The 22,275-nt window shown below is 41.8% G+C and overlaps 1 protein-coding gene across 2 annotated transcripts in view; it reads left to right on the top strand.

Moving 5' to 3' along the window:
- Positions 1-22,275, top strand: part of pde8a (phosphodiesterase 8A) — a 131,269-nt gene that overhangs the window by 26,330 nt on the left and 82,664 nt on the right. Inside the window, exon 1 of one of the 2 annotated variants that reach the window (XM_059639177.1) lies at positions 13,987-14,008. The exons of the other annotated variant lie outside the window; for it this stretch is intronic. The gene's annotated coding sequence lies outside the window, so the exon portion shown is untranslated. Of the gene's footprint in view, positions 1-13,986; positions 14,009-22,275 lie in introns of those variants that run through there. 2 annotated transcript variants of the gene reach the window in all.

Below are 22,275 nucleotides of genomic sequence, written 5' to 3'. Positions count from 1 at the left end.
TCACAGACAAGGACAAAACTCTGTCCTTCTAGCTGATGTCTAAACCAATGTGATTCATACTGGAACCAATGACTGGATTAGGGGCCAGACTAATATTTACCCATCAAGGACACACACTGGTATTCAGCCTTTATCTGCAGAGTTACTGTTGTATTTATGTAATAAACTGTTCTGTGTAAATGACTGCGTGCTTGTACTCACAATCTGCAGACGTCACAAGCTTAAACAAAGTCATTGAGCAATATGCAGCCACTGTAAAATCAAATGCACGTGAGCCCGATTTATTTATACTTGAGTTGATTAATCACATTGAAGGAACACCTGGTTTGAAATGTGTTGAAGATGAAAAAGGAGGAGCTCTAATAAATACCTTTATAAACTGATCAGTGAGTGATGTCAGTTCATGTTGATACACATTGCCACAAGATATGTAACTGTTTTCGCATCCTCTGTTTTCCTTCTTATCCCTTCTGAAAGCTCTAGGCCTCTTGTTGCGGTAATTAGTATCTCGATGTTTGAGTTAACCCTAACTGTAAACTCAATGTGCCAGTTATGCATTGATCTAGGTACCCGAGTTTCAGGAGATGAGTTGATGAACTGAAATAATAACAAAAAAATCTGAAAATACTTAACAAAAATTTAATAGAAGGCGGAAACATTATTGACACCTGTCTCTCGCCCTACTCCCCACCAACCCTGCCAAAAGAAAACACCACCAGAAAAAGAAATAAAACGTAAGGAGAGGAGGTTATTATCTATGGGTCATCATACCATAGTAGGGTGGTGAGCCTGCATTGAGAAAGGAAGACTTGTCAAGAACATTTTGAATAATGTGACACAGGCCTCAATAAAAGGTCATCAACCTGAAACATTAACTCTGTTTCACTCTCTATGGATGCTGCCAAACCTGCTCAGCATTTCTGTAGAAGCAAATTACTGCAGATGCTGGAATCTGAACTGGAAACAGAAAATGCTGGCGATCGTAGCAGGTGGACTTGAAACATTAGCTTGCTTTCTTTCCATGGATGCTGCCTCACGCACTGTGATCTCTTTCATTTTTTTTTGTTTTCAGTCCAGCATTTATGTCTTTGTCAATGCTGGAAAGCTGGAATAATGATTTTGAGTCAGTGAGCTGAGTGAGTCTGAAGTACTACAGTTATACCTAGTCATTGACCTCCTCTGCCTTGTGACCTTACTGTGTGTTTGTCTAAGGCCACTTAACCTCCCTGTTATGAGCAGTTCTTTATATGCGAAATTTACTGATTTTTTTTTAATGAAAGATTTGAGATGTATTGGATCTGGTAGGATTGTTACATGCATCAAGTACATGTGTAATAATAAAAGCTTTTAAATGGGGGATTTTAACTTTCCAAACACAGACTGGGGCTGCCAGAGTGTTAAGGGCTTGGATCGGGAGGAATGTGTTAAACATGTTCAAGAAAATTTATTTTATTAATATGTAGATGTGAGTACCAGAGAAAGATTAAAACTTAATCTCTTGGGGAAGTAAGGCAGGGCAAGTATTAGTAGGGGAGCACTTTGAGACCATTGATCATAGTTCTATTAGTTTTATAATACTTATTGAAAAGTATAGGCCTTGTATTAAAGTTAAATTTCTTAAGTTGGAGTAAGGCTAATTTTGATTGTACGAGACATGAAATTGGTCTGGGCTGTTTGCAGGTAAAGGAATGACCAGCACATAGTAGGCTTTCAAAATTGAAATAATGAGAGTTCAGAGGCATTATGTTCCTGTTAGAGTGAAGGGCAAGACTGGTAGAAGCAAGGAACAAAGGATGACGAGATATTGAGGCTGTGGTCAAGATAAAGGAGGCATATGTCACAAACAGTTGGGATGAAGTGACTCTCTTGAACAATATAAAGAGTGTAGGGGCATTCTTAAGAGGGAAATGAGGATGGCAAAAAGAGGATATGTGAGAACCTTGGCAGATAAGATCAAGGATGATCCAAAAAGATTCCACAAATACATTAAGGATAAAAGAGGAAGGAGGGGAAGAATAGAGCCCCTTAAATATCAATGACATCGTCTATGTGTGCAACCACAAGAGATGGTAGAGATACTAAATGAATATTTCACATCAGTATTTACTGTGGAGAAAAGCGTGGAAGCTAGGGACTGAGGGGAAATGAATATTGATGTCTTGAAAACTCTGCAGGAGGTCTTAAAACATAAAGGTAGATAAACCCCCAGGACCTGATCAAGTGTAAACCAAGACATTGTGGGAAGCTCGTCTACATGGACTTTAGCAAGGTCTTTAACATTGGTTAGTAAAGTTAGATCAAGTGAGACCCAGGGCTAACTTGCCATTTGGATATAAAATTGTTTTGATGGTAAGTGTTAGAGGGTGGCAGTGAAGGGTTGTTTATTGGACTGGAGGCCTATGACCAGCAGTTCTGTAGAGATTAGTGCTACGCTCACTGTTGGATAAGAATGTAGGAAGCATGGTTATAAATTTGTGGACAGTGGAGAGGTTGTTTCAGTATACAGCAGGATCTTGATCAAATGGCAGTTGGAGTTTAATTTTGATAAATGTGTGGTGTTGCATTTTGATGAGATGAACAAGGGCAGGGCTCTGGGGAGTGTTCTCCAACAGAGACCTAGGGGTTCAGGTATGTATTCCGTGGAAGTTGCATCACAGACAGGGTGGTGAAGGAGGCATTTGGTGTGCTTACCTTCATTGCGCAGACCGTTGAGTAGAGGAGTTGGGATATCACGTTGCTGTTGTACAGCACTTTGGTGAGGCCCCATTTGGAGTACTTTGTACAGTTCTGTTTGCTCTGCAGTAGGAAGGATATTATAAAATGGAAAGGGTGGAGAAAAGAATTCAAAGACGTTGCTGAGATTAGAGGCTTTGTGTTATAAGGAGAGGTTCGATAGGCTGGGTCTTGTTACTAACCTGGAGATTACGAGTTTGAGGGTAGGAGTTAGATTCATAGGATCATGAATGGCATAGATAAGGGAAAAAACCTTTGCCTTTTACCTTGAGTAGGGGATTTCAAAACTAGATATCTTTAAGGTGAGAGAAGAAAAATTTAAAAGGGACTTGAGGGGCAATCTTTTTACACAGGGTGGTTTGTATGTGCAGTGAATTGCCAGAGTAAGTGGGAGATGCTTGTGCAGTTACAATGTTTGAAAGACATTTGGACAAGTATGTGAATAAGAAAGGCTCAGAGGGTATGGGCCAAGCATGGGCAAATGGGACTGGTTTAGTTTGGGAAACCTGGTCAGCGTGAAAGAGTTGGACCAGAGTCTGTCTCTGTAAATAACCCAATTTAGTTTGAAAGATTTAATTGATTATTGGTCATGAAGTGGTGAATTATAAATTAATTCAAAAGTTTAGAGCTGCTCTGGTGAGCATGAGCTCCTTTCAGGATTACGGAATAGATCCTCCTTAATGGCACTGATTGGTTGGATGTCTTTGATAATTTTAGCATTTATTTAGTTTTGTTAATCTTTAGGTTCGCATTTGTAAGTTACAATAGAATAACATAAATGTTTGAAGTACAAAACTGAAGTCACATTTGGATACATTACAGAACACATGGCTTAATAACAAGGACCAACCAGTCTAGGATGACTTTATCCTCCAATCTATCCTCCTCCATTTTTTTCTTGTTGAAGCTATCAACTCCCCTTATTTTCATATGCTTGTCTAGCTTTTCTTAAATGCATTTACACTACTGTGGATATGTGTCATTTTTGATATTTTTGAGGCAGAAATAGATTCTTGTTAGACAAAGGAATCAAAAAGTTGAACAGGGATAGATGGCAATGTGGAATTCAAAATTCAAACAGGTCAGTCATAATTTTATTAATTGTTTGAGCAGGTTGAAGGGCAAAATGGCATAACTGCTCCTAATTTATGTTTGCATGTTCAAACACCCTCTCTGATTTGAGTTCTACGTTTTCAACACTCTTTGGTAAAAATGTTTCTTGAATTTCCTAGTCAATTTCTTGACAGTGGTATTCTATTGGCCTTCCACACAAAAAACATTCTCTCTGCCCTCTCTGTCATGGTTGTGAACAGTTAGCAGCCAGTGGAAGCATGGTTAGGGTGCTCATTTACTATTTGATCACCTATAATTTTGGAAATGTCTGTTTGCTATTCCCTTACCTCGGCTCTTTTGTTTCATTTTCAAGACCGCAGTGCGGAGCTTGAAGTTAACCATATGAGACAGAATCTCACATAGGTAAAAGCAATGTACGATAGGTGGTAGTGCTGGAATCAGTACCAGCTTGTTTTATCTTCCGCTTACCTGAAGTAAGATCCCTTCTCTTTCAAATGATTTCCAGGAAAATTTATTTGATATTTGAAGCTAAATTGTCAACAAGCTCTTTAACTTGTTGCATTTGTGATTTTTTTTTTAACAAGTAAATTTTTATTTTTATTCATTCTTGAGGTGTGGATATTGCTGGCACTTATTGCCTATCCCTAAATTGGAAAGCATTCTCCCATGCGCAAGTAAACAAATGCTGATTATGAACTTGCGATTCCGAGGCAGTAAATATTCTTCTCAGAACTCCCTTTATTGAATGCTTCAAAATATTTCTGATTCTGAGCATAATGAGGTGTTTGCGTGTAAGCTGATTTTGAAAATAAGCAGGGGAGGCCTTTTTGGCCCTTTTTTAGTCTACTTCACCATTAATGTGATCATGGCTGATATCAAACTCTGTACCCTGTTTCTGCTTTCTTCTCATATCCTTAAAAAACTACATCTAACGCCATGAAAACATTCAATGTTTTGGCCTCAACTGCTTTCTATGGCAGAGAATTCCAGAAGCTCTCCACTCGGGGTTTAAGTTATAAGGATAGAACATAGAACATAGGACATAGAACAGTACAGCACAGAACAGGCCCTTCAGCCCACAATGTTGTGCCGACCATTGATCCTCATGTATGCACCCTCAAATTTCTGTGACCATATACATGTCCAGCAGTCTCTTAAATGACCCCAATGACCTTGCTTCCACAACTGCTGCTGGCAACGCATTCCATGCTCTCACAACTCTCTGCGTAAAGAACCTGCCTCTGACATCCCCTCTATACTTTCCACCAATCAGCTTAAAACTATGACCCCTCGTGCTAGCCATTTCTGCCCTGGGAAATAGTCTCTGGCTATCAACTCTATCTATGCCTCTCATTATCTTGTATACCTCAATTCGGTCCCCTCTCCTCCTCCTTTTCTCCAATGAAAAGAGACCGAGCTCAGTCAACCTCTCTTCATAAGATAAGCCCTCCAGTCCAGGCAACATCCTGGTAAACCTCTTCTGAACCCTCTCCAAAGCATCCACATCTTTCCTATAATAGGGCGCCCAGAACTGGACGCAGTATTCCAAGTGCGGTCTAACCAAAGTTTTATAGAGATGCAACAAGATCTCACGACTCTTAAACTCAATCCCCCTGTTAATGAAAGCCAAAACACCATATGCTTTCTTAACAACCCTGTCCACTTGGGTGGCCATTTTAAGGGATCTGTGTATCTGCACACCAAGATCCCTCTGTTCCTCCACGCTGCCAAGAATCCTATCCTTAATCCTGTACTCAGCTTTCAAATTCGACCTTCCAAAATGCATCACCTCGCATTTATCCAAGTTGAACTCCATCTGCCACCTCTCAGCCCATCTCTGCATCCTGTCAATGTCCCGCTGCAGCCTACAACAGCCCTCTACACTGTCAACGACACCTCCGACCTTTGTGTCGTCTGCAAACTTGCTGACCCATCCTTCAATTCCGTCGTCCGAGTCATTAATAAAAATTACAAACAGTAGAGGCCCAAGGACAGAGCCCTGTGGAACCCCACTCACCACTGACTTCCAGGCAGAATATTTTCCTTCTACTACCACTCGCTGTCTTCTGTTGGCCAGCCAATTCTGTATCCAAGCAGCTAAGTTCCCCTGTATCCCATTCCTCCTGACCTTCTGAATGAGCCTACCATGGGGAACCTTATCAAATGCCTTACTGAAGTCCATATACACCACATCCACAGCTCGACCCTCATCAACTTTTCTAGTCACATCCTCAAAAAACTCGATAAGGTTTGTAAGGCATGACCTACCCCTCACAAAGCCGTGTTGATAGGCTTGGACTTTTTTTCTTGGAGCATACAAAGTCGAGGGTTGACCTTTAGCGGTCTATAAAATCACCGAGGGTCACAGATAAAAGATAAATTGAAAAGGTCTTTTTCTTAGTGTAGGGGCATCCCAAGCTAAAGGGTATATCTTTAAAGTGAAAGGAGAATGGGGTAATTTTTTTCAACTGGGTGGTCCATATGTGGAATGAACTGCCAGAGTAAGTGGTAGATGCAGGTACAGTTAAACATTTAAAAGACATTTGGACAGGTACATGTAGGAAAATTTGAGGGATATGGGCCAAAAATAGGTAAATGCAGCTAGTTTAGCTTGTGAAACTTGGTCAGTATGGACAAGTTGGAGCAAAGGGTCTGCTTCTGAGCTGTATGACTCTGAATACGATTGAGTCCTAAATGATCTACATTTTTTTTTAAAGACTATGACACCCAGTTCTGGAATTCCTAAATATAGGGAACATCCTTCTCACATTTACCATGTCTAATCCCGTTAGAATTTTACAGATCCCAGGTCTTCCTCCACCACAATCACCACCCCTGATGCTGCTAAACCTCAGTGAGTTTTGTCCTAACTGATTCAGTTTCTCTTCATTTGTCAGTCCTGCCATCCCAACTTGATTCCTAAAGGAACCTGTGGCAGCCATTATTTGTAGCAATCTTTTGAGCATTTAATTATCCCAATGATGAACCTATTGCTAGCTTCACGGTAGAAGGTGGTGTGTTGCCGCCTTGAACTGCTGCAGTTCACTATTTTTGTAGGGACACCTACAGTGATATTAGGGAAAGTGTTCCAGGATTTTGTCCCAACTACACTGCAGAAATGTGGCTGTTATGCCACATTGATAGTCTTCCTACCTCTGAGCTAGGAGGTCTGAATTCGAGTCCCACCTGCTCCAGGTTTGTGTAAGAAGGCCCCTAGATGGGTTGATTTAACAAAATAAATAACTGCAGGCACAGTGATATGTTTTGAAGTCCAGGATCATCTGTGGCTAGGAGAGAATTGTAAAATCTCTACAGTGTGGTGAGAGGTTATTTGGCCCATCAAATCCTGCACTCACTCTCCATGTGCCACCCAGACCCAGCCACCCCTAACCCTGCATGTACCATGGCTAAACCATCCAGCTTGCATATCCCTAAACATCACTGAGTGATTTAGCATGGTTAGTCGATGTAATATGCACATCTTTGGACCGTGGGAGAAAATCAGAGCACCTGGAGGAAACCCATACAGACGCTGAGAACGTGCAAACTCCGTTTTGTAGGTAATGATGCTCCCATATACCCTTGTCAGTCCTTGTAGTGATATCATGGGTTTGTAAAATGCTGTATAAGATCCTTCTGCAGAGAATCCCATAGATGGTGCGCACTGCTTCTTCTGACTTGCGGTGGGGGAGGTAGATATTTGTGGATCTGGTGCCAATCAAGTGGACTGCATTGACCTAGGTGGTGTCAAGCTGCTTGTGTGATTTTTGAAGCAGCATTCATCCAGGCAAGTGGTGAGTATCTCATTGCACTTCTGGTTTGTGCCGCACAGATGGTGGACAATCTTCAGGGAGTCGAGAGCTAAGTTATTTGTAAGATTTCTAGCCTCTGACATGCTGTTGTAGCCACGGTATTTATATGGCTGATCCAATTCGGTTTCTGATCTGTGGTAACCTCGGGGATGTTAATGTTGGTTCCGAGCTTCATATTTAATACAACCTAAATTCTTCTACTTAACTAATGAAGTTTGTCCACTAATATCAAAATTTCAAGCCTTAGGATTTGATCCCCTAAATGTATGAACATGTGAAGTGATGGCTCAGGCTATTTCCTGGAATAAGTTGTTACGGCTCACTGTGGTAGCATGTTGGAATCCAAGCAGCAGTATTCCTGAGTTGCCACCAAACTTTCTGATCCAGTGGTAAAGTATGCACCAGGTTTCTGTACTTAACAGAATTCCCATATATTACATGTAAACAGACTCTAACTATAGTTAAAGAATTACGAATGACTGGCATATAGCTCTGCAGACCTCCCCCTTAGAAATTTCCCCTCTACGCCGACAGAAAGGCACAAACAAAAGGTGTGTGGGCAGATGAAAAGACTAGGCAGAGATAGAGCTTCCCCCCCACCCACTGCATCCCAAAACCAGTCCAACCTGTCTCTGCCTCCCTAACCGGTTCTTCCTCTCACCCATCCCTTCCTCCCACCCCAAGCCGCACCCCCAGCTACCTACTAACCTCATCCCACCTCCTTGACCTGTCCGTCTTCCCTGGACTGACCTATCCCCTCCCTACCTCCCCACCTACACCCTCTCCACCTATCTTCTTTACTCTTCATCTTCGGTCCGCCTCCCCCTCTCTCCCTATTTATTCCAGTTCCCTCCCCCCATCCCCCTCTCTGATGAAGGGTCCAGGCCCGAAACGTCAGCTTTTGTGCTCCTGAGATGCTGCTTGGCCTGCTGTGTTCATCCAGCCTCACATTTTATTATCTTGGAATCTCCAGCATCTGCAGTTCCCATTATCTCTGATACACTTATAACAAGTGCTAGGTTACTTTTAAAAGTGCGGCAATCCTTCAACAGTCCTTGGTTATTAAAAGTTATTTTCCAGTTTCCGTTCACGATCAGAAATGTGGAAAAATACAAGGAATAGGGTCATTACAAGTTCTGTTCAGTTTTGCTGAGTTCTTTAAAGCTGAATTTGTTTGTGAATGACATGGGCTTGTCCCTGGGTGAGAAGATTGACCATTTGATTCAAGGAGGGCTAGAGGCTGATGCCAAGTTCAGTCCTGATGGCTGACAGTTTGCAACAGACTTTTTTTTTGCCAAGAAACTGCTGCAGTAGGAAGAGTCTGTCACTGTTCTAGATCAAATGGGGTATCTTTAACCTTTCCAAAAACTCGAGTCCAGAAATGTTAGGATAAGTCAAAGCTCTGTGTAGTACATCAGAATTTCCTAATAGGGCATCAGAAAGTTAATAAAAACTAGTCTTCACAAAATTTTCAGTTCTAGTTTAGCTTCGCCTTTGTTTTGACATTTAACTGCTAAATATTTTGCATAGATAACGAACAGTAAAGATTTAGTCATAGAACTATACCGAATGGAAACAGACCCTTTGATCTGACTTGTCCATGCAGACTGGATATACCGTATTAATCTAGTCCCATTTGACCCATAACCCTCAACCCTTCCTATTCATTTAACCATGCATACCTTTTCAATGTTATACTGTATCAGCCTCCACCACTTCCTCTGGTAACTCATTCCATAAACGCCTCACCCTCTGCGTGAAAAAGCTGCCCCATAAGTGTCTTCTAAATCTTTCCCCTCTCAGCTTAAATCTATACTCTCTAGTTTTGGACTTGCCTAACCTGGGGAAAAGACCTAGGCTATTCACTGTATTCATATCCCTCATGATTTTACGAACCTCCTGAGGTCACCCCTCAGCCTCCAATGCTCCATGGGGGAAAAAAGCCCCAGCCTATTCAGCCTCTCCCTATAGCTCAAACCTTCCAACCCTAGCAACATCCTTGTAAATGCAGTGTTAAAATAAAAAGCTCGTGGAACATATACTGTAATATAAATGTTGAGAGCCTGCTCCACAAAGCTGTTTAATTCTAATCAAGTGTAAATTCTGTAATAAAACCTTGTTATTTTAAGCTATTTGATTTGCTGATCATTCAAATTTGTTGAGAAATACGTGGGTAGGAGTGGTTGCTTCACCCTGTACTGCTCGAGAGCAAGGAGTCGTCTTCACTCCACGTTGTACTTTCTCCAAAAATTGTGCAAAAGTCTTGCTCACTGAAAATGTCCCTGTAGTGATACTTCACTCTGTAAATCATGATTTAAGTGTATTTCAAAGTGGATTCTTGTTAATGGTCTCGATCCTCAGTGCTCAGATAATGTGAGCTGCAGATGCTGGAGAATCCAAGATAACAAAGTGTGAAGCTGGATGAACGCAGCATCTCAGGAGCACAAAAGCTGATGTTTCGGGCCTAGACCCTTCATCAGAGAGGGTCTGATGAAGGGTCTAGGCCCAAAAATGTCAGCTTTTGTGCTCCTGAGATGCTGCTTGGCCTGCTGTGTTCATCCAGCTTTACGCTTTGGTCAGTCAGCACTGAGGATTGAAGATAACAATGTGGACTAGCCTTTTTATTTGCTGTGTTTCGAATGCTTTAGGTCTGTTTCATGACTTGGTCCCTATCGATCCTCTTGTTGACTCCACTGTTCATTCTAAAACTAACATATAACAACGTGGACCAGAATGTTTGCTAAGGTTGTGCATTTCTCCAATTTGCATGAAGCAAAGCTTTTTTTAAATTTGATTTCTAAATACTTCATGACAAATTGAGTATGAACCTGAAAGTTAGTTGAGTTTTGATGGAAATAGTTATGCAAGGGCTAGAGGGATCACGTGTGAGAATAATATGGACTGGATTGTATAACAGAGCTGGCATTGGTTTGCTTGGTGAAATGACCATTTTGTGTGCAGTAATGACTATGATTCTGACTTGGTTATCCTGATGTTTGAGTACTGTTGGTTAGAGGGTTTAGTGGGCTGCCCTGGAATGTGCAATAAAGGGAGCCTGTAGTCATCCCCGTGATCCCTTACACTTAACACCATTATCACCACCACAGAAGCCCCAACAGGCCGCATTCACTTGTTGGGAAACTCGAGCAAAATTGGTGTCAAGACAGCTGTGATGCAGGGTGTATGATGGTGGAAATAAAGTATGAAGCTGGCTGTTCCGTGGTTGTCTGTCTGGTTTTTCTCTTGTTCTTTGTTTCTGCGGGTTGAGCCAAGGACTTCCTTTTGGATTGCTCCAGGCTCATCAGTAGGGTACTGCAGTCCTAACTGTTACCTTCTGCAGGATGACTGACCAGGAAACAACCCTGCTGTAAATTCCTGGAGTGAGTTGTGTTGGCTGGGCTTGCAGACTGATAATCAACCAGTGTGGACGTATTGCAGATGCACTTTTACCAGCAAATCTGGATGTTAGATTTGAGCTCAGAGATGGGATACTACACAGGACCACAAGGCTGCCAAAAGTCAGTTTGAGAAGGCTGTTACTAATGGGATCTGGTGTGGTTGCTTTAGCTCATATATCACTAGTTCTAATTCTAATGGACTTTCAGAGAATGCACTGTAAAATATCACCACAAATGGAATTTATTCCCGGTTGAAATGTTTTCCCTGGTTACTTGGTGAAACCAACTCCTGTAAGTTTAATAATGCTGTACTTTCATTAGCTGGCGATTTTAGTTTATTTTTAATTTTGATTGGTGTTTTCACCATTTTACACCTTTCATCCTTTATGCTAAGGAAGTGTGAATTGTGATTGTTAGTGTAACTATGGAGTGGATGTTTGCATATTGATCATGGACTCTGCTGAGTCCACCTTGGAGCTGTGAACAGCAGTGCAGTTGTTCCAAGGTTATGAGCACAATCTTATTAAATGTTAGGTTCATTAATCAGTCTAGGGAGAGAAATCCAGAAGATAAACCAGGGCAGAGGATAAATAGTAAGTTAGTTCCAGCCTTTGCTGTACTCCTCTTGGCTTTAATAGCATTCTATCTCTAAATTAAATAGTGTGGAATATTGGAGGCAAAGGTTTTGCTGAACCTGTTTCATTTGTTGTGGTGTTTCAGGCAGATGTTACAAGCACAGTGAAGCATCGAGGCCATACAGTTAAATTTCCAAAAAGCACTCTGGATAACCTTTATTAAATTGGTTTGTCGATTCAGTGTAAGTAGAGAGAGGGAGAGGTGCCCTCTATTGACAGCTCTGCTGCAAGAAAGCACACACTTGCTTTCTACAGAGCTGCATCCCGTTGCTTTTACTACTTATACTTTTTTTTGGTGCCATTATGAATCATTGTGATGTCCACTGGATGTGAATGGTGCTGCTTTAATACAAATACTATCCTCTTTCCTACATCAGCTTGTGTAAAGGAAGTTTTCTGTTCAACTTTGTGAACCTGGAATTACAACTATTCGCCCCAAGATTCCACAGATTTGTCAAAATGCGTCTTAAAATTTTCTATCTGCCATTTTACTTCAACTGAAAATTCAAATGTTTAAACAAACTGAATTGTGCAACATAATTAAGTTATTCCAAATGTGTTATGGAGTCATAGAGGCATAACAGCATGGAAGCGGACCCTTTGGGCTGGAGTACAGTTCTCCTGTTGATGGCCTATGGCATCTCATGGATATACAGTCTTGAGTTGTTAGATCTGTTTGAAGTCTGTCCCATTCAGCACAGTGATGTTGCCACACCACATGATGGAGGTTATTCTCAATTCTCAGTTCACACCTGAAGAGAGGGGATTTTGTTTCCACAAGACTCTGTAGTGGCCACTGTTACTGACACTATTGTAAACAGATACATCTGCAACTGGCAGGTCGCTAAGGCTGAGGACAAGTATGTTTTCCCCCTTTGGTTCCCTCACCACCTGCTGCAAACAGAGTACAGCAGGACCTAACCATCTCAATCAGTAATATTGCTCTGAGCCACTCTTGGCAATGGAAATCCCCACCCAAAGTAAATTCTGTGACCTTGCCGCCCTCGGTCCTTAATCCAAGTGTTGCTCAACATTAGAGGAGAACTGATTCATCAGCTGAGGGAGGAGGATACATGGTAATCAGGAGGCCTCCTCGCCCATTTTTAACCTTAAGCCACGAGACTTCATGGGGTCCAGTACCAATGTTAAGAACTCCTGGAGCACCCTCATCCCTCCCTGTATACCACTGTGCTGCCACTTCTTTTGGCCTGATCTGCTGGTACAGGACATATCCGGGATGGCGATGGTGTCTGGGCCACAATCATACTCACGGAATCTCAGACAATGTTAGGCTGCTGTTTGACTGATCTGTGGGACAGCTCTTCTAATTTGGCCTTCATCACCCAGATGTTAATAAGGAGGATTTTGCAAGGATGACAGAGCTTTTTCTGCCATTCTCTTTTCCAGTGCGCTGGTCGATACCAAGTGATTCCCCTGATTTCATTTAAGTCTTTGTAGTGATTAATACAACGGAGTGGCTTGTTAGGCCATTTCAGAGGATACTTGAGAGTCTGCCACATTGCAGCAGGTCTGGAGTCACATGTAGATCAGACAAGGTAAGGATGGCAAATTTCCTTCTCTGAGGGACGTTAGTGAACCAGATGGGTTTTTCTGACAGTCAGCAATGGTTTCATGGTCATCAGTAGATTCGTGATGTTAATTTTTTTAAAATGTGCTCAGCCTGTTCTATGATCTCTATTTTGTTAAACCCCTGAAGCTTACACTTGCCTTTGAGGTCATTGCCAATAATGGAGCTAACATGAGACAAGTGTAATATATCCACGGTAGTGAAAGCGTGGCCTGGATGTAGCTTTCAGCCTGGGGAGCAGTTTGGTTATTTAACCCTTGCAAGCAGGTGTTTGAAGCAATATACCTAAATCAGGGAGAGTTGGACTCTGTTTATGCCAGGGTAAAAGCTTGAAAGTATGATGTCCTCTCTGCCTTTTTAAAAAATGTTATACAATTTTTGGGAAACTAATTGGTATCGAACATTTTGGATGGTATTGGCCCAGTTCTGACACTGTTCAAAACAGAACTATCTGTAGTTCTTAAATTGGCACAAATTTGACTTCTGATCAGACCACAAGAATGTTTTGTTAAAATAAATTTAAAGGAATTTTTTACAACATTAAAAAAATTTCTCTATAAACACATGAGAAGCTAGGAACAGACGTTGTTAGTTATTCCCCGTCACCCACGGGTCCTGGAGAGCCGCCGTGCTGGCTGTGAATCTTGGAATGAAGCCATTGTTCTGATGCAAGTGCTTGGATTGTCAACAGATGCTGCAAACAGTTCATAACGTACCTCTCCACCTCCAACAAGCAGGTTTCGATTCTGATTAGGAGTTTTCAGTCATGTAAGTAATTGTGCCTTCAGGGAATGGTGGGTGCCAGCTGGTACTGGAATTCAATTGGTGTCTTGAAGGAATTGTAAATCTACACTTTGTCAGAGTCTTGCTGTCAGTTACACTGGAAGCTTATGTCCTTGGTGGGAAGAGGGTGGGCTCCCTTGCATATAGAGCATATGTGCATGCCTTGGAGCTTTGCAAACTTCACTCCATTCATTGAAACTGGAATTGGAAGTTGAGCTGAATCATCTTCTACAACAATTCTCTGCCTTTAAACCACTGATTTAAAAGTTAAAATACAAGTTTCCCAGCTGCTTGCTACTTATTACTGTATGATTGGCTGCATATTCGACACCTGAGCTTGCTTCCTGCAATATTCTACCTCTGGTTAGCAAGGCTAAAGATGTGATGCTAAAGGCGCAATGTGAAATGAGTAACAATGCCTTTGAATTTTGGAGATGGTTTGTGGTGACGTTAGTTCCTGCGTAAGTGGCTGTTTGTAACAGCAGAAGATCTTGTTCTGAGTGGCAGTAGAACATCCAAATATTCTTGATTCCTCCATTGCTAGATAATGCCAATGTCCCAAAGATTCTCTCAAAATGTAGGTCATTCAAGAATTATCCCCAGAAAAACAGAAGCTAAAGACAATAACTCCAAAGGAAGATGTCAATTTCATTGCATCTAGTTTCTCTCCTGAGGCTTGAAAGTAGGAAATAATACATCCTGAAACAATGATCGCTGCCTCTGCCAATGGGGGCATGACAGATGAAAGTGCACTATTAGAATGAGGGCCTGTTGAGACTTTCAGTCCTAGCTGAAATCTGAACTAAACATTATACAGCATAATAAAATGTGAGGCTGGATGAACACAGCAGGCCAGGCAGCATCTCAGGAGCACAAAAGCTGACGTTCCAGGCCTAGACCCTTCATCAGAGAGGGGGATGGGGAGAGGGAACTGGAATAAATAGAGAGAGAGGGGGAGGCGGACTGAAGATGGAGAGTAAAGAAGATAGGGGGAGAGAGTGTAGGTGGGGAGGTAGGGAGGGGATAGGTCAGTCCAGGGAAGACGGACAGGTCAAGGAGGTGGGATGAGGTTAGTCGGTAGATGGGGGTGCGGCTTGGGGTGGGAGGGAGGGATGGGTGAGAGGAAGAACCGGTTAGGGAGGCAGAGACAGGTTGGACTGGTTTTGGGATGCAGTGGGTGGGGGGGAAGAGCTGGGCTGGTTGTGTGGTACAGTGGGGGGAGGGGACGAACTGGGCCGGTTTAGGGATGCAGTAGGGGAAGGGGAGATTTTGAAACTGGTGAAGTCCACATTGATACCATTAGGCTGCAGGGTTCCCAGGCAGAATATGAGTTGCTGTTCCTGCAACCTTCGGGTGGCATCATTGTGGCAGTGCAGGAGGCCCATGATGGACATGTCATCTCGAGAATGGGAGGGGGAGTGGAAATGGTTTGTGACTGGGAGGGGCAGTTGTTTGTTGCGAACTGAGCGGAGGTGTTCACCCATCCCTTCCTCCCACCCCAAGCCGCACCCCCATCTACCTACTAACCTCATCCCACCTCCTTGACCTGTCCGTCTTCCCTGGACTGACCTATCCCCTCCCTACCTCCCCACCTATACTCTCTCCACCTATCTTCTTTACTCTCCATCTTCGGTCCGCCTCCCCCTCTCTCCCTATTTATTCCAGTTCCCTCTCCCCATCCCCCTCTCCGATGAAGGGTCTAGGCCCGAAACGTCAGCTTTTGTGCTCCTGAGATGCAGCTTGGCCTGCTGTGTTCATCCAGCCTCACATTTTATTATCTTGGAATTCTCCAGCATCAGCAGTTCCCATTATCTCTCATTATACAGCATAAGATTGAGCACAATGATGATTGTCTTGGTCTGGTATTGAGTGCGCAGACATTCCAGCTGAACTGTGCAATTCAAAATTAAGTTTTTTGATCTGTTTGCATTTAGATACATTGGGGATCAAAATAAATGTTGCAGGGGCCTTGTCATTGATCTAGTAACCCTTGATAGTCCTTAAAGATAAATATGCATTCTCATGTGAAATAATTGGAAAATCTGGAACAGTTTGACCATTTTCTGGGTGATCAAGGTTTCATCAAGGACGAAGTCAGCAGCTTGTGTTATGAGCCACCTGCTATTTACAGGAAGAGTAAGGGCTTTGGAGAAAGCAGGCAAGCAAAGGTTTCAAGAAGATGAAGGATGAACTTAGAATTCTGCTTTACAGACCCAGGCATCAGAAAGGAAGGCACCCCAGAAGCTTCAGCCCTCTCTTCTGAAATTCTGCTGTCCATAAACATTCCAAGAAACCTGGGAGTTTCCAGATGCCAGTATTTCTGACTACGTTGTGAAACCTGGAGAGCTGTGACCATGTCTAAAGACTAAAATTCAGATTGATTACAGAATGAAGTTCTACCATCTGTCAGTGACTGTTGGCAATTCAACATTGTTGACAGGAAAGTCAGTGAATGTGGGAAGTCTTTACTTTTCCCAGACCCTTGACCAGCAGGGTTTTTCTTCCCTTTAAACCTTTAATTTAAAAAATATTTCTGAATAGTTGTAGCTTAGAGGTTGATCAGTGTTTCCTATTTGTTTAAGTATAAAATTCATTTCTAGTAAATTCCTTTGAATTTATCAAAAAAGACTGGTAAAGATTTATTTTGATCCTGGACAGTGTACAAAAATGAATAGTTGAGCGTTTTGGTAATTGCAGCGATATACCTATTCTATTTGTGACTAGCAGAGTGGTGGGGCTTGATTTTATCAGTGCATTCCTCCCATCACAATTAAGCATCTTTTTTGGATTGTTTTGCTATAATCCCAAATTCTGTGGTGTTCCTGTGCTCTACATTATCGTTGATTAGATTACTGTGATTTGTAGACATGGTCCTGAATTCTTTGAGCAATAAATCGGGGAGATCCATCTGTCTTGAAGTTTTTTTTTCTGAAATTGAATTGTCAAATAATTACTGATTTCTGTTTGCTGCAGCAAAGTTTGGGCTGGCAAGGTTTGGGATGTCTGTTTTTAGTCGCTTAATGGCAATTATTGGATAATGTAAATTGTACCTTTTTAACACAGCATGAGTTCTGCTGAAGTCCAGCTGCTTAATTTTGGTGACTGGCTTGTTCTTGCTGTGCAGCTGACTCATGGAAGCCTGGTTGGCAGTGGCTGTTCTCATCCTGTTTTGAACGTTCAAGAGTTTCTGCCAATTTTCCATATGCTTCACAATTTTGTATGTCATAATGAAGGGATAGCGAGTTTTGAGAAGATTTGTAGCTCCGGTTGAGTTTCTGGATGTGAGTTTGCTCGCTGAGCTGGAAGGTTAGTTTTCAGATGTTTCGTCACCATTCTAGGTAACATCAGTGTTATGTCCCGCTTTCTATTTGTGTATTGTATCTGTACACAGATAAATAGAAAGCAGGACATAACACCAGCGCTTCATCAGACGCTCACTGATGTTACCTAGAATGGTGACGAAACGTCTGAAAACTAACCTTCCAGCTCAGCGAGCAAACTCACATCCATAATGAAGGGATGTTATATAGTCAGTGTACTCAGCGTACCCTGTAATTATGTGACTGCTCTACTTTAAAGGAATAAGTTAATGGGCATTTCTTTCTTTCTCATCCCTAAATAACTAACTCTGGGACAACACAACTGAATCTTGTAATTTTACATGGTGAAATTCTATGATGACCATGTGATTAGAAGTGAAAGACACATCAAGAAGTACCAGTGTAGGGAAATTGACCCAAGAGGTTTGTAATGACTCTCACTAAAGCAGAGTGAAAAGATGTCAGCTGTGGCTGACTAGCACCACAAGAGCATGCGTTCAAGTTACATACCAAAGACTTTAGCTCAGCATTTAGTCTAGTACTTCAGCACTGAAAGAGTGTTGCATAGTTAGAAATGTCTTAAGGATGAAACATCATCTGAAACTACATCCACTGTTGAGTGAACAGACACATTTATAAAACAGATGCAAATACAAAACTTACAGAAACTGTCCTAAAGAAATCAGACAAGATGGAACAGCCAGTGGCAAACAGGCATTCACAAGTTGGCTGGTCTTCAAGAATACAACCTGCTGGTCCACAATTGGAAGAAAAGCAATAGAGTTTTTCCTGGTGTCCTAGCGTGATGTTGCTGAGGCCAAGTTATATCTCATTTGTTACTAGGGTTTAGTATTTGTTTTATAGAATGGTGGAGTTTACTGTGATGCACTCAGATCTTCCTCTCTATACTCTGATTTGAACCATGACCTTGTGATGTGAGCCAGGCTGATATGGCTGACATTTCTGAATTAGTCTTATGGCTCTGCCGAGCATGTTTTGTTTTGTTTTTGCTAATGAAGTTCAAAGTAATTGCTGGTTCTCCTGCTGAGTAGTATGATCAAGATATTGCAATATAGCAGCAATACAATGAGAGGTTCTGGTAACATCCACAAATAATAGCCATTTGGTGTTTAGTATTCACTGAGAAAATGACCACAACTTTCTATCTAATAAACATCAAAGCCACCCTTTATTTTCTAATCCGCACAATAGGTTTGCATTTGAATGGGAAACAGTGTAGCCATAATATCACCAGACCAGTAATCCAGAATCCTAGGCTAATGCTTGGATACACTGGCTCAAATCACATCATGGTAGCTGGTGGAATTTGAATTTGTTTAATTACTGTGGAATTGAAAGCTAGTCTTGGTACTGTAACAGTTGTAAAAATCCATCTCTTTCAATAATGGCCTTTGGGGAAGGAAATCTACCATCTTTACCTGGTCTGATCTCTTGTATATGACTCCACAGCATTGTGATTGACTCTTAATTGTCTTCTGAAATGGTGTAGCAAGGTACTTATTTCGACAGCATTTACAGTGAAGCAACCTTGTTGGCCTTCCCAGTGACACCGCATCCTGTGAAAGAATGAAAAGAAAACATTCGTGCAATGACACAAGTCTTGGAATTGAAGTCTCTTATGTCTTACATGGGGCTGATGTACGCTCACTTGCATTTTAACTTTCTAGAGATGATGGTAAAATATTTTGGTCAGTTGAAGAGAATATTTGAAGGAAATGATCGAAGAGTTATGACTAGTGAATTACTCACATCTGTGCCCTAATTGGAGGAAGGTGCCTCTGTTTAATGTTGATGCACTTCCCATATAGGAGTGAGCAGTATACTTGGGGAATGGACAGTGTGTACTGGCATTAGGGGATGACATCAAATACTGCTGAAGAATCCCCAATGAAGTCCTAAGCTTACAAGCAACAAATACCACAATGATCTGCTCAATATGAATCAGGAAAAAAATCAGTACATTAACTAGAGAATAAGAACATTGAGTGCATGAACTGAATAAACCTGTTGTCACTGCCAGTATTGTTTCAAAGCACATTCAAAGACAAACGCCAGATTGATAGACTACATATCAACATAGTGGTAGTGATAAAGCAGTGAGGCTGTGCTTGGAAATTGTAAAGAACAATGAGCAGCATTGCAGATTTACGTAGAACTACATCTCATTTTCAGATGTAGAACAGCCATTTTGCCCTGGTGGAATTGACCATCTTTACTACCTGCCAACTTACCCCGGCAACTTCACACTCCTCCTCCCCCCCCCCCCCCCCCCCCCCCCCCCACCATGACCACCACCATCATTGCCTTTCCATGCCTCTGCAATGCACCTCAATTGTTGCTTGAATATTAATCAGTTATGTGTCGATTTTCAAGTTGACTCTCTCTTTTTTTGGAGCCGTGAGCTGTGTGCGTGGGCCACTCTTATGAAGAAACTGCTGGCTTACTCTGGATTTGAAAGCTGTTTTATTAATGAGGCTGAGACCAGAATAGTCAAATAGTGTGAATCATAAGCGTGACTGAAACCATTGGATATGATAGGGTAGAAATCTATTTGCTAGACAAAAAACAGTTTGAGTGAGGTAGAAAATGTGAAAAGTGCTGGCAGATTTCAGGCTACAGTAAAATGGCAATTTGACTGTAGCCTGAAATCTGCTACCACTTAACATACAGCCATAAAGATATATAACACAGAAACAGACACTTCAGTCCAACTCATCCATGCCAATCAGATATCGCAATATACCATTTTCCTGCATTTGGCCCATATGCCTCTTAAACCCTCCCTATTCATATACCCATGTAGATGCCTTTTAAATGTTGTAATTGTAATAGCCTCCATCACTTCCTCTGGCAGCTCGTTCCATATATGCATCACTTTCTGCATGAAAATGTTACTCCTTAGGTTCCTTTTAAATCTTTCCCCTCTCTCTTTAAGCCTATGCCCTGTATTTTTTGGACTCCCAAACCTGGGGAAATGACCTTGTCTACTTACCCTACCCATGCCCCTCCATGATCTTATAACCCTCTAAAATGTCACCCCTCAGCCTCTGACACGCCAGGGAAATTAGCCCCTCCCTTTTAGCTCAAACCCTCTAACCTTGGCAATATTCTTGTAAATCTTTTCTGAACCCTTTCAAATTTCACAACATCCCTCCTAAAGCAAGGAGACCAGAATTGAATGCAGAATTGCAATAGTGACTAATCAATGTCCTGTAGATCCGCAACATGGCCTCCCAACTCCTGTACCCAATGCACTGATCAATAAAAGCAAGCATACCAAATGTCGTCTTCACCAGCCTAGCCATCTGTAACTCCACTTTCAAGAACAAGAACACTGCAAGGTCTCCCTATTCAGCAACATTCCCCAGGACCTTACTATCAAGTGTACAAGTCCTGCCCTGATTTGGCTTTCCAAAATTTACATTTATCTAAATTAAACTCATCTGCCACTCCTTAGCCCATTGGTCCATTTGATCAATATCCCTTTGTGCTCTATGGTAACTTCTTTGCTGTCTACTAGACCACCAATTTTGATGTCATCTGCAAACTTACTAACCATACCTCCTATGTTCACATCCAAATCATTTATTTAAATGACAAAGCAGCGGACCCAGCACTGTTCCCTATGGCACACCACTGGTCACAGATCTACAGTCTGAAAAGCAGCTCTCTGCCACCACCCCCTCAAAACCTTTTTTGAGCCAGTCCTGTGATTTTTGCAGCACTGTGCATGGGTCAGAACTGAAGGAGTCCTTCATAGTTGGGAGGGTTTTTAAAAAAGAAACGTTCTACACAGCTTTCTCTCATCTTAACATATTTCCTCTTGATATATTTTCTGGTTCTTCTTTGGTCAGAATATCAAAGACAGCAATCTTCTGACCTGACAGCCATTTTTGTGCAATTGTGTTTTTTCTCTTTTAGACTGATTCCATCTTTTTAGTGAAACATAAATAGTGGAACCATTGCTTGAAATTTGTTTAAACGCTTTTCGTGTATTCTGAAATATCCCCTGAAATTACTATCAGTACATTCTGAATCTCATTTGGCTGCTACTATGTACAGGTACCTTGGGAGTTCTGTAATTACTCCTACCTTGTTGCATGATAGCAGGTCTAGATTAGCTTCCTCTCTGGTCTGCTCCAGAACATCTGATCTAAGAAACTATCCCAGAAGCATTCCATGAACTCTTCATCATTTTTAAGTTTATCCATCTGATTAATTTCTGTTTAATGTGTAGATTGAAATCTCCCATGACTATCAGGAATCACATGACACCAGGCTATAGCCCAACAGCTTATTTGAAAACTCGAGCTTTCAGAGCCTCGTTCCTCTTAAGGCTCCAAAAGCTTGTGCTTTCAAATAAGCTTGTACTATAACCTGGTGTCATGTGCTTTCTGATCTTGTCTATCCCATGATTATTGCTGTACCTTTCAAACAAGCTATCAATATTTCTTCCTTTATGCTCCCCCCCCCCCCATCATGTGGTTACTGTTGCGCGGGGTGTCTCTGTATGCCACTCCCACAACTGACTGCCTGCATTTATCACCTCATCTCTACCCAATTCTCGTCTACACCCTGGTTTCCTAAACTTGAATCGTCCCTCTGTACTTTGCTAATACCATTAATGACTAACAGATCCACCCTTCAACTTTTCCTAGCCTCCTGTCCTTCCTAAATGTCCTGGACCCTTCAAGGTTTGAGTTCTAATCAATGTCATCCTTCATTCATGTCTGTGGAATGACTACCAGATTGCGTGCTTGTATGTATGTATTTTTATACTGCTAGTTCATTTGTTTTGTTTCAGATGCTATGTGCATTCTGATTCAAAGCCTTTAGTTTAATTCTTTTATTGTCATTGTAAATTTCACGACTCATCTGTTGATTTTTATTCTTCGATTTGGATGCCGTCCC

Source organism: Stegostoma tigrinum, chromosome 33 (genome assembly GCF_030684315.1).
Source record: "Stegostoma tigrinum isolate sSteTig4 chromosome 33, sSteTig4.hap1, whole genome shotgun sequence".
In the NCBI taxonomy this organism is placed as follows: domain Eukaryota; kingdom Metazoa; phylum Chordata; class Chondrichthyes; order Orectolobiformes; family Stegostomatidae; genus Stegostoma; species Stegostoma tigrinum.
This window is presented reverse-complemented; position numbering and strand designations above follow the sequence as displayed.